A 12,800-nucleotide genomic window follows, 5' to 3' on the forward strand; every position below is an offset into this window, starting at 1 on the left:
TGCGTTCTAATTCATATTTAAGTGCTTACTTCTCGCAGTCATTTTAACGTATCGAGCCTATAATACCCCCAACTGTAGCACAAGTGTCGCCTTTCGACAGTTCGCTTTCCGTTCGGCCGCCATATACGGAAGCGATCTGATAGGGCCGGGCTCCATCGCCAACTGCAGGAGCTTCTGCTCTCACAAATCGGCTAGGAAGAACGTGGTTTGCTCTTCGTAAGAAACTTGAAAGCAACGTCAGCGATGAGGTCAACAGAGGTGACAAATAAATGTTGCGAATCAAGATAATCGCGTCGTTGCAGTAATTGTTATACTGAATGCACAGGACATTTCTCATTTGCATTAGACAACGCTACACGACGATTCGGTGCTTATTTCTGCAGTAAGTAAGTGGGCCGCCTACTTTCCCCCGATCGGATACCGACGTGGACGGATGCCATCATTAAATGATTCACGAGTGGGACTGCAGCAGGGCATTACAGCGTTAACACCAGCCACAGTACGATGCGTTTTCGAATCGACAAACGACTTCTTTCCGAAAGGTCTAGCGATGGACTCAGATTCCGAAGCATCAGACGAGGTGGCCGAGTGGTTAAGGCGTTGGACTGCTAATCCAATGTGCTCTGCACACGTGGGTTCGAATCCCATCCTCGTCGAAGAATTTTACGTAAGGCATCCATTTCGGATCCCGCCTTCTACATGCGAAACGCTACTCAGTAGCAACAGTGGAACGTGTAGGTGGCAGATAACATCAGCAAGAAATATGAAACTAAACCGCCTACCAGATGGAAGGAAACAACATTCGATTGCGCACGCCTTTTCGAATCAAACATCATCTCAAGACCTATAAAGGAAACGAAGTTTGGCACCTTGCTGGTGTTTGGGAAGGGTGCGTTCTAATTCATATTTAAGTGCTTACTTCTCGCAGTCATTTTAACGTATCGAGCCTATAATACCCCCAACTGTAGCACAAGTGTCGCCTTTCGACAGTTCGCTTTCCGTTCGGCCGCCATATACGGAAGCGATCTGATAGGGCCGGGCTCCATCGCCAACTGCAGGAGCTTCTGCTCTCACAAATCGGCTAGGAAGAACGTGGTTTGCTCTTCGTAAGAAACTTGAAAGCAACGTCAGCGATGAGGTCAACAGAGGTGACAAATAAATGTTGCGAATCAAGATAATCGCGTCGTTGCAGTAATTGTTATACTGAATGCACAGGACATTTCTCATTTGCATTAGACAACGCTACACGACGATTCGGTGCTTATTTCTGCAGTAAGTAAGTGGGCCGCCTACTTTCCCCCGATCGGATACCGACGTGGACGGATGCCATCATTAAATGATTCACGAGTGGGACTGCAGCAGGGCATTACAGCGTTAACACCAGCCACAGTACGATGCGTTTTCGAATCGACAAACGACTTCTTTCCGAAAGGTCTAGCGATGGACTCAGATTCCGAAGCATCAGACGAGGTGGCCGAGTGGTTAAGGCGTTGGACTGCTAATCCAATGTGCTCTGCACGCGTGGGTTCGAATCCCATCCTCGTCGAAGAATTTTACGTAAGGCATCCATTTCGGATCCCGCCTTCTACATGCGAAACGCTACTCAGTAGCAACAGTGGAACGTGTAGGTGGCAGATAACATCAGCAAGAAATATGAAACTAAACCGCCTACCAGATGGAAGGAAACAACATTCGATTGCGCACGCCTTTTCGAATCAAACATCATCTCAAGACCTATAAAGGAAACGAAGTTTGGCACCTTGCTGGTGTTTGGGAAGGGTGCGTTCTAATTCATATTTAAGTGCTTACTTCTCGCAGTCATTTTAACGTATCGAGCCTATAATACCCCCAACTGTAGCACAACTGTCGCCTTTCGACAGTTTGCTTTCCGTTCGGCCGCCATATACGGAAGCGATCTGATAGGGCCGGGCTCCATCGCCAACTGCAGGAGCTTCTGCTCTCACAAATCGGCTAGGAAGAACGTGGTTTGCTCTTCGTAAGAAACTTGAAAGCAACGTCAGCGATGAGGTCAACAGAGGTGACAAATAAATGTTGCGAATCAAGATAATCGCGTCGTTGCAGTAATTGTTATACTGAATGCACAGGACATTTCTCATGTGCATTAGACAACGCTACACGACGATTCGGTGCTTATTTCTGCAGTAAGTAAGTGGGCCGCCTACTTTCCCCCGATCGGATACCGACGTGGACGGATGCCATCATTAAATGATTCACGAGTGGGACTGCAGCAGGGCATTACAGCGTTAACACCAGCCACAGTACGATGCGTTTTCGAATCGACAAACGACTTCTTTCCGAAAGGTCTAGCGATGGACTCAGATTCCGAAGCATCAGACGAGGTGGCCGAGTGGTTAAGGCGTTGGACTGCTAATCCAATGTGCTCTGCACGCGTGGGTTCGAATCCCATCCTCGTCGAAGAATTTTACGTAAGGCATCCATTTCGGATCCCGCCTTCTACATGCGAAACGCTACTCAGTAGCAACAGTGGAACGTGTAGGTGGCAGATAACATCAGCAAGAAATATGAAACTAAACCGCCTACCAGATGGAAGGAAACAACATTCGATTGCGCACGCCTTTTCGAATCAAACATCATCTCAAGACCTATAAAGGAAACGAAGTTTGGCACCTTGCTGGTGTTTGGGAAGGGTGCGTTCAAATTCATATTTAAGTGCTTACTTCTCGCAGTCATTTTAACGTATCGAGCCTATAATACCCCCAACTGTAGCACAACTGTCGCCTTTCGACAGTTTGCTTTCCGTTCGGCCGCCATATACGGAAGCGATCTGATAGGGCCGGGCTCCATCGCCAACTGCAGGAGCTTCTGCTCTCACAAATCGGCTAGGAAGAACGTGGTTTGCTCTTCGTAAGAAACTTGAAAGCAACGTCAGCGATGAGGTCAACAGAGGTGACAAATAAATGTTGCGAATCAAGATAATCGCGTCGTTGCAGTAATTGTTATACTGAATGCACAGGACATTTCTCATTTGCATTAGACAACGCTACACGACGATTCGGTGCTTATTTCTGCAGTAAGTAAGTGGGCCGCCTACTTTCCCCCGATCGGATACCGACGTGGACGGATGCCATCATTAAATGATTCACGAGTGGGACTGCAGCAGGGCATTACAGCGTTAACACCAGCCACAGTACGATGCGTTTTCGAATCGACAAACGACTTCTTTCCGAAAGGTCTAGCGATGGACTCAGATTCCGAAGCATCAGACGAGGTGGCCGAGTGGTTAGTCGCGCTTGCGACACCGTGCAGGTCGGACGTATCAGTGCTCCGCTCCGCCGCGTGTTCACAAGGCGTGTTTTCCCCTCATATTTCTGTTTGCGAGTGTTGTGTTATTCTGCAGTTTATATCGTTTTCCATTTGTATTATTGTTGCGGTCTTATTGCAGCGGGTTAACCGCTCGCTATCTGCTGCAATGTCCAGGTTATTTCCGCGAAAGTGTACGCTCCGTTTTGATTTCGACAAGTCCACCCGATCTGTGCAACCGAGTTCACTGGAGATACATGACTGGATCGTTGATGTTATTGGGATTACATCTGACCAAGTGCACACCGCCTATTATGATACCGAGCAGTATTGTTTTTTTGTTAAATTGCTGAATCCTGTATTACTGGAGAAGATCATGACGAAGTACGGAGGAAGTGCTATTTTCCGACACCGGGACGACTCTGTAAGTACAGTGCTCATTTCCAATGCCGATGTAGACTACACGAACGTGCGTATTTTTAACTTACCCCCTGAAGTCGAAAATTGTTATCTGAAGGAGGTACTGTCCAAATTCGGTGACGTTAAGCAGATTCGAAATGAACGGTGGTCAAGTCAACATAGGTTGCAATGTTACAGTGGCGTTCGATCTGTAGAAATGCAAGTAAAGCAGAATATTCCATCCCATATACTTGTTTGTGACTATAAGGCTCACGTTACTTACATTGGCCAAACTCCGACCTGTCATATCTGTAATGAGAGTGGTCACTTGCGTCAAGACTGCCCCAGGCGCATGTTTGTGTTAAAGAATTCCCTCCAGCAGCGTAAAAGGCTTACTTTGGCGGATGTAGTGGCGGCCAAGCCGATGACAGAGATTGGGATCCCTAGTTCTGAAATGCCTTCGGAACAGCAACAAGAATTTCGCTCTGATGAGTTTCCGGTTCTGGTTCGGAGAGAACAAGGTGCGTTGCCCCCTGCAAAACTCGATGCCGCGACCAATAAGAGACGCAGAACTTGTGACAGCAGTGGTTCTGATAACGACACCTCTAGTGCGCATGAGATCGCGAAAAAGGACGATCGGGAATCCGGCTCGGAAACGAAAGCTCCAATCGGTGAGGCTATTGTGGACGCTTCTCCTCCCACATTTTCAAGTGCCGCTACTTCCGTGGAAGTTGAGCAGTTACCGCTGGCTAGTGCCTTAGAACTTCCGCGACAGCCAACTCAGACCGACCAACCTGTACGTGTTGCTCACATTCCTGCAGGAAGTACACACACAGAGGCCTGTGATGGTGGTACACAAACATCTCTGAGCGCCGACGGTACACATCACGTGGCAGCCGCTTCGGTTCAGGACTCACAACAAGGGGAATGTCAACAACTCCAGGAAATAATACAAACACAGCTGTCCGGGTCTGTCGATGACAACAAACAGCTGCGGGCAGAGAATGTTGCCAAACAGGCTGATAGTGCGAGTGATAGTTCAGCTGCTCGCTCGCCGGCGGTATCGCCGCGTGCGATCCCTTCGCGGGATGTGCCGGGAGAGCAGATTGACATCACCCACGACCCTCCCACGCCGCCGGCTGCGGAGGTGCTCCACAGTGTCCGCCCCAGGATCAGAGTGCAACCTAATGTAAATGCTGTGCGTAAAAAGAGTAAGAACAAAGACGCAAGAATACACCTCAGTGACGTCACAGACTCGAATTTCCCGGCCACAAATATGGAATGGCATGAAGATGTGGCCCTTTAAAGACATTTGCTCCTTCCGCCTCTACAACGTACTGCCATTATGTCGCAGGCCTATACGATCACGACATTAAATATTAATAAAATCCGGTCGGAGGTGAAACTGAGTGCCTTAAAACAATATCTCTATGAGTCGGGAACAGATATCGCTCTTTTGCAGGAGGTGGCCATGCCACATTTAACTCTTCCTGGTTTTGTCGCTATTACTAATTTTTCCCCCGACTCGAACGTGGGGACTGCCATCTTACTTAGAGAAGGCATTCCCGCCACTCAGATTGACAAGTTAGATTCGGGTAGAGGTGTGGGTGTCACCGTTTTTGGCATCACCATCATTAACTTGTACGCGCCTTCTGGTAGTACCTATAGAGCGGAACGAGCAAATTTTTTTTAAGGAACATATCATCTATTTGTTACGGAAAAATCCCGAACGTGTTATCATTGGAGGTGATTTTAATTGTGTTTTATCCCAGAAAGATCAGTCCCCGAATTTTAATTATTCGCCTGAATTAAAGCGTCTCGTGACCGACCTCAAACTGAAAGACGCGTGGGAAATCAGGTACCCGACCTTGGTACGATTCACACACATCGTCGCGAATTCATGCAGCAGAATTGACAGGATTTATGTTTCCGACGTTTTAGAGGAAGTCTTGTTACAAATTGAAACAATACCCTCCAGCTTCTCCGATCACAGTGGTGTCGTTGCGTGCCTGAATCTGCTGCCACAACCAACGCGTTGGTATAAAAATCAATGGAACTTGAACGTCTCCTTATTAACGGATGCTGACCTAGAGGCGGCGGTGCGACGCACTTGGGAGCAGTGTTTGCGCACTACCACAAACTTTCGTAGCACCATAGCGTGGTGGACTCAGCATGCAAAACCCAAACTGCGAAAGGTTATTATATTCTTCGGTATTGACAGAGCAGCCGCGATAAAGAAGACGATGGAGTTCTACTACACTATCTTACGCGACCTCTGTGATAGAGCCGACGCCGCGAACACCAGAATAGACGACATTCGAAAAATAAAGGCGAAATTAATCAATCTTAAGAGGATGCAGCTGGAAGGTCTTAAGATCAAATCAAAAGTGAAGTCGGTCGGAGACGATGAAACAGCCGCTCTATACCACCTAGTCAAACATGCTAAGAACAGACGGAGGACTTTTATTGAGGCCCTGAAACTAGGTGATGGCACGACTGTCGACACCCAGCGAGAGATTATCAAGGCACTACACGACTATTTTGTTGACACCTACGCGTCAGTGGCTACTCACGACGACTGCTATGACGAACTGTTTAGTGCCATTTCCTCTCCCATAACTAGAGAAGACAATGACACCATTTCTTTGGAATTTAGTAATAAAGATGTTTTGGAGATTGTCTGCCACTCGCCGATCAGGAAGTCCCCTGGTCCTGACGGATTACCCATTGAATTTTACAGGAGGTATTGGCACATCATCGGGGACAAAATCACCCAATTAGTGAACGAAGTTTTTCAAGGGAAGCCTATACCACTTGCCTTTAAGGAATGCAAAATTGTGCTCATCCCTAAAAGCAGAGGTACAAAAAGTATCGCCAACTTCCGCCCCATTTCATTGTTAAACTCCGATTATAAAATAGTCGCCCGTGCAATCAACACGCGAATAATGCCACTGACTGCAAAATTCATTGGACGTCAGCAGACATGTGCCTTCGGGAGAACTGTATTGCAAACGGCAGCTTTTTACCGGGATATCATTGCTTTAACGAACGCCAGTAACGTGCAGTGTGGGCTGATCTTTCTGGACTTTTTTAAAGCCTTTGACCTCGTCACTCACGAGTACCTCCTTGAAACCATGAAAAGATTCGGTTTCTTGCAGAACGCGATTGACATGATCAAAAACATGGCACTGGGGATCAACGCAAGACTTTCTGTCAACTCGCAACTAACCCAACCGATTCTAATCAACAGAGGGATACCACAAGGCAGCCCTTTGTCCATGTTACTTTTTGTTCTTTCACTCGAACCTCTGTTACTCCAACTGCAGGCGAGACTCACAGGGCTAACACTTTCAGGAACAAAAACTGTCGTAGGCGCCTATGCCGACGATGTGGGTGTGGTTGTCCGCAATGAGAATGATGTCACCACTTTAGCGGCTCACCTCCAGCAATACTGTTTGGCGTCGGGGGCTAAATTGAATGACAAGAAAAGTAAATTTATTAACCTCTGTGGCCTCCAGCATTTGCGAGTGAGCTACGCTCAGGAAGTCAGCGTCCACAAGGCTCTCGGCGTCATATTGACGGCGTCCTCTTTAAAGATGGCGGCGGCTAACTGGAGGGAAATAGTGCGTAAACTTAACGGTGCTCTCATTGACAATTCCCACAGAAGCCTCAATCAATTTGAACGGATCCATCTGGTCAACTCCTGTATTTTATCAAAAGCCTTTTACACGGCGCAGCTCCTGCCACTGCCTGCCGTCATTGCTAAGCAAATTATGTCGAAGGTCACCCATTTTATTTGGAGAGGGGAAATTTTTCGCGTGTCTGCCAAAACTGCGACACTCCATCCCCAGAATGGAGGGATGGGATTAGTAGATATCAAGGTGAAAGCGATGGCTCTCTATGTTAAAAGGACGGCCGCTATAATTAACAATGATCCTTCCGGCATTACAGCGCAATTATTCACTGCCGTCAGGCCGCAAAGTCTTGATCCACCGCTGAATATTCAGCCCATCAGTTATCGGCTCAAACATATCAGAGATTATTACCTTTCACGGAGCTACATCAGTCAAGAGGTCTTAAATTCTCAACATTTAACTGCACAAGCTATAATAGCGGACTGGAGACAACACGAAGGAAAGAATCCATTGGCAACGAAGCTCGGTGGCGTGAACTGGGATATCGTATGGCGCAATGTCAGTTCCCGTGTCCTCAGTTCCGATGCTCGCACTGCCTGGTACAAAGCCATCAATGATGTGGTTAGCACGAACGAGAGGTTACATAAAATCGGGCTCAGTGACACCCCTCTCTGTCATCGTTGTCAACTGACGGATACAGTTCTCCACCGTTACACCTGCGGGGAACGTCTCCAGAACTGGGCTTGGCTTCGAGAAAAAATAGCTCTTCTTACCAGGACTACTACCGCCAATGTTTCGTCAACACTACTGTTTCGTCCTGATGTGCAATTTTATCCGCAGACGAAAAACAATGCAGTTTTGTGGTTGCTGGGTACCTATTCCAGCTACGTCTTTAATAATTTTGGCAGTGACAATTTTTTGGAATTCAAGATGTTTATGGATATCGAATTCGCCAACACATGCACGTACCCGAATCATGGGAAACTCTTCGGCAATATGCTTAAAATAGCTTTTAATCGCATGGGTATCGGATAGGTCACCTGAGTGTACGGGGGTGAGGCCGGGCCGCGGGACACCAGTAGTGCCGCGAAGAGGCCCCACTGCTTCTGTGTCGCGTCCTGCCTCCCCTTCACACAGGGGCCTTCAATGACTTGCTGCACACTGGCTACAGGAACTTTCATTGAGTGAGATAAGAAGCTGTGTTTATGTTACGTTTATTCTTCGAGCAGCAAATCTACCTTGCCCAGGAGGGCAGTCTTTTCGTTGTCATTTTCACCATTCAACTTTATTTTCATAGAAGGTTAAGGGTTTCGTTTTTCAAAATAGAGAAAAAAAAATAAAAAAAAGTAAATAAAAAAATAAATAGATAAAAGAAAAAAAAGAAAGAAAAAAAAAAGTATAAAAAAAGTAAAAAGAAAAAAAAAAGTTGGCTAGAGCAAAAAAAAAAAAAAAACCGGTCTAAGGCGCTGGTTAAAAAAAAAAAAAGTGGCGCAATTGGTTTAAAAAAAAAAAAAAAAAAAAAAAAGTGGTTAAGGCGTCTGACTAAAAAAAAAAAAAAAAAAAAAAAAAAAAAAAAAAAAAAAAAAAAAAAAAAAAAGTGGTTAAGGCGTTGGACTGCTAATCCAATGTGCTCTGCACACGTGGGTTCGAATCCCATCCTCGTCGAAGAATTTTACGTAAGGCATCCATTTCGGATCCCGCCTTCTACATGCGAAACGCTACTCAGTAGCAACAGTGGAACGTGTAGGTGGCAGATAACATCAGCAAGAAATATGAAACTAAACCGCCTACCAGATGGAAGGAAACAACATTCGATTGCGCACGCCTTTTCGAATCAAACATCATCTCAAGACCTATAAAGGAAACGAAGTTTGGCACCTTGCTGGTGTTTGGGAAGGGTGCGTTCTAATTCATATTTAAGTGCTTACTTCTCGCAGTCATTTTAACGTATCGAGCCTATAATACCCCCAACTGTAGCACAAGTGTCGCCTTTCGACAGTTCGCTTTCCGTTCGGCCGCCATATACGGAAGCGATCTGATAGGGCCGGGCTCCATCGCCAACTGCAGGAGCTTCTGCTCTCACAAATCGGCTAGGAAGAACGTGGTTTGCTCTTCGTAAGAAACTTGAAAGCAACGTCAGCGATGAGGTCAACAGAGGTGACAAATAAATGTTGCGAATCAAGATAATCGCGTCGTTGCAGTAATTGTTATACTGAATGCACAGGACATTTCTCATTTGCATTAGACAACGCTACACGACGATTCGGTGCTTATTTCTGCAGTAAGTAAGTGGGCCGCCTACTTTCCCCCGATCGGATACCGACGTGGACGGATGCCATCATTAAATGATTCACGAGTGGGACTGCAGCAGGGCATTACAGCGTTAACACCAGCCACAGTACGATGCGTTTTCGAATCGACAAACGACTTCTTTCCGAAAGGTCTAGCGATGGACTCAGATTCCGAAGCATCAGACGAGGTGGCCGAGTGGTTAAGGCGTTGGACTGCTAATCCAATGTGCTCTGCACACGTGGGTTCGAATCCCATCCTCGTCGAAGAATTTTACGTAAGGCATCCATTTCGGATCCCGCCTTCTACATGCGAAACGCTACTCAGTAGCAACAGTGGAACGTGTAGGTGGCAGATAACATCAGCAAGAAATATGAAACTAAACCGCCTACCAGATGGAAGGAAACAACATTCGATTGCGCACGCCTTTTCGAATCAAACATCATCTCAAGACCTATAAAGGAAACGAAGTTTGGCACCTTGCTGGTGTTTGGGAAGGGTGCGTTCTAATTCATATTTAAGTGCTTACTTCTCGCAGTCATTTTAACGTATCGAGCCTATAATACCCCCAACTGTAGCACAAGTGTCGCCTTTCGACAGTTCGCTTTCCGTTCGGCCGCCATATACGGAAGCGATCTGATAGGGCCGGGCTCCATCGCCAACTGCAGGAGCTTCTGCTCTCACAAATCGGCTAGGAAGAACGTGGTTTGCTCTTCGTAAGAAACTTGAAAGCAACGTCAGCGATGAGGTCAACAGAGGTGACAAATAAATGTTGCGAATCAAGATAATCGCGTCGTTGCAGTAATTGTTATACTGAATGCACAGGACATTTCTCATTTGCATTAGACAACGCTACACGACGATTCGGTGCTTATTTCTGCAGTAAGTAAGTGGGCCGCCTACTTTCCCCCGATCGGATACCGACGTGGACGGATGCCATCATTAAATGATTCACGAGTGGGACTGCAGCAGGGCATTACAGCGTTAACACCAGCCACAGTACGATGCGTTTTCGAATCGACAAACGACTTCTTTCCGAAAGGTCTAGCGATGGACTCAGATTCCGAAGCATCAGACGAGGTGGCCGAGTGGTTAAGGCGTTGGACTGCTAATCCAATGTGCTCTGCACGCGTGGGTTCGAATCCCATCCTCGTCGAAGAATTTTACGTAAGGCATCCATTTCGGATCCCGCCTTCTACATGCGAAACGCTACTCAGTAGCAACAGTGGAACGTGTAGGTGGCAGATAACATCAGCAAGAAATATGAAACTAAACCGCCTACCAGATGGAAGGAAACAACATTCGATTGCGCACGCCTTTTCGAATCAAACATCATCTCAAGACCTATAAAGGAAACGAAGTTTGGCACCTTGCTGGTGTTTGGGAAGGGTGCGTTCTAATTCATATTTAAGTGCTTACTTCTCGCAGTCATTTTAACGTATCGAGCCTATAATACCCCCAACTGTAGCACAACTGTCGCCTTTCGACAGTTTGCTTTCCGTTCGGCCGCCATATACGGAAGCGATCTGATAGGGCCGGGCTCCATCGCCAACTGCAGGAGCTTCTGCTCTCACAAATCGGCTAGGAAGAACGTGGTTTGCTCTTCGTAAGAAACTTGAAAGCAACGTCAGCGATGAGGTCAACAGAGGTGACAAATAAATGTTGCGAATCAAGATAATCGCGTCGTTGCAGTAATTGTTATACTGAATGCACAGGACATTTCTCATTTGCATTAGACAACGCTACACGACGATTCGGTGCTTATTTCTGCAGTAAGTAAGTGGGCCGCCTACTTTCCCCCGATCGGATACCGACGTGGACGGATGCCATCATTAAATGATTCACGAGTGGGACTGCAGCAGGGCATTACAGCGTTAACACCAGCCACAGTACGATGCGTTTTCGAATCGACAAACGACTTCTTTCCGAAAGGTCTAGCGATGGACTCAGATTCCGAAGCATCAGACGAGGTGGCCGAGTGGTTAAGGCGTTGGACTGCTAATCCAATGTGCTCTGCACGCGTGGGTTCGAATCCCATCCTCGTCGAAGAATTTTACGTAAGGCATCCATTTCGGATCCCGCCTTCTACATGCGAAACGCTACTCAGTAGCAACAGTGGAACGTGTAGGTGGCAGATAACATCAGCAAGAAAAATGAAACTAAACCGCCTACCAGATGGAAGGAAACAACATTCGATTGCGCACGCCTTTTCGAATCAAACATCATCTCAAGACCTATAAAGGAAACGAAGTTTGGCACCTTGCTGGTGTTTGGGAAGGGTGCGTTCTAATTCATATTTAAGTGCTTACTTCTCGCAGTCATTTTAACGTATCGAGCCTATAATACCCCCAACTGTAGCACAACTGTCGCCTTTCGACAGTTTGCTTTCCGTTCGGCCGCCATATACGGAAGCGATCTGATAGGGCCGGGCTCCATCGCCAACTGCAGGAGCTTCTGCTCTCACAAATCGGCTAGGAAGAACGTGGTTTGCTCTTCGTAAGAAACTTGAAAGCAACGTCAGCGATGAGGTCAACAGAGGTGACAAATAAATGTTGCGAATCAAGATAATCGCGTCGTTGCAGTAATTGTTATACTGAATGCACAGGACATTTCTCATTTGCATTAGACAACGCTACACGACGATTCGGTGCTTATTTCTGCAGTAAGTAAGTGGGCCGCCTACTTTCCCCCGATCGGATACCGACGTGGACGGATGCCATCATTAAATGATTCACGAGTGGGACTGCAGCAGGGCATTACAGCGTTAACACCAGCCACAGTACGATGCGTTTTCGAATCGACAAACGACTTCTTTCCGAAAGGTCTAGCGATGGACTCAGATTCCGAAGCATCAGACGAGGTGGCCGAGTGGTTAAGGCGTTGGACTGCTAATCCAATGTGCTCTGCACGCGTGGGTTCGAATCCCATCCTCGTCGAAGAATTTTACGTAAGGCATCCATTTCGGATCCCGCCTTCTACATGCGAAACGCTACTCAGTAGCAACAGTGGAACGTGTAGGTGGCAGATAACATCAGCAAGAAATATGAAACTAAACCGCCTACCAGATGGAAGGAAACAACATTCGATTGCGCACGCCTTTTCGAATCAAACATCATCTCAAGACCTATAAAGGAAACGAAGTTTGGCACCTTGCTGGTGTTTGGGAAGGGTGCGTTCAAATTCATATTTAAGTGC

The 12,800-nt window shown here is 46.9% G+C and overlaps 7 non-coding genes across 7 annotated transcripts; all 7 read left to right on the top strand.

Annotated features, from left to right (window-relative positions):
• Positions 1 to 574: 574 nt before the first annotated feature.
• Positions 575 to 656, top strand: Trnas-gcu (transfer RNA serine (anticodon GCU)). The gene has a single exon. It is a non-coding gene; the product is annotated as a tRNA-Ser (tRNA).
• An 808-nt stretch (positions 657 to 1,464) lies between these two features.
• On the top strand, positions 1,465 to 1,546 carry Trnas-gcu (transfer RNA serine (anticodon GCU)). Its single transcript has one exon. It is a non-coding gene; the product is annotated as a tRNA-Ser (tRNA).
• An 808-nt stretch (positions 1,547 to 2,354) lies between these two features.
• Trnas-gcu (transfer RNA serine (anticodon GCU)) lies at positions 2,355 to 2,436 on the top strand. The gene has a single exon. It is a non-coding gene; the product is annotated as a tRNA-Ser (tRNA).
• Positions 2,437 to 9,789: 7,353 nt separating this feature from the next.
• On the top strand, positions 9,790 to 9,871 carry Trnas-gcu (transfer RNA serine (anticodon GCU)). Its single transcript has one exon. It is a non-coding gene; the product is annotated as a tRNA-Ser (tRNA).
• An 808-nt stretch (positions 9,872 to 10,679) lies between these two features.
• Trnas-gcu (transfer RNA serine (anticodon GCU)) lies at positions 10,680 to 10,761 on the top strand. The gene has a single exon. It is a non-coding gene; the product is annotated as a tRNA-Ser (tRNA).
• An 808-nt stretch (positions 10,762 to 11,569) lies between these two features.
• Positions 11,570 to 11,651, top strand: Trnas-gcu (transfer RNA serine (anticodon GCU)). The gene has a single exon. It is a non-coding gene; the product is annotated as a tRNA-Ser (tRNA).
• Positions 11,652 to 12,459: 808 nt separating this feature from the next.
• On the top strand, positions 12,460 to 12,541 carry Trnas-gcu (transfer RNA serine (anticodon GCU)). The gene has a single exon. It is a non-coding gene; the product is annotated as a tRNA-Ser (tRNA).
• Positions 12,542 to 12,800: the final 259 nt, after the last annotated feature.

Source organism: Schistocerca nitens, chromosome 2 (assembly GCF_023898315.1).
Source record: "Schistocerca nitens isolate TAMUIC-IGC-003100 chromosome 2, iqSchNite1.1, whole genome shotgun sequence".
Classification (NCBI taxonomy): domain Eukaryota; kingdom Metazoa; phylum Arthropoda; class Insecta; order Orthoptera; family Acrididae; genus Schistocerca; species Schistocerca nitens.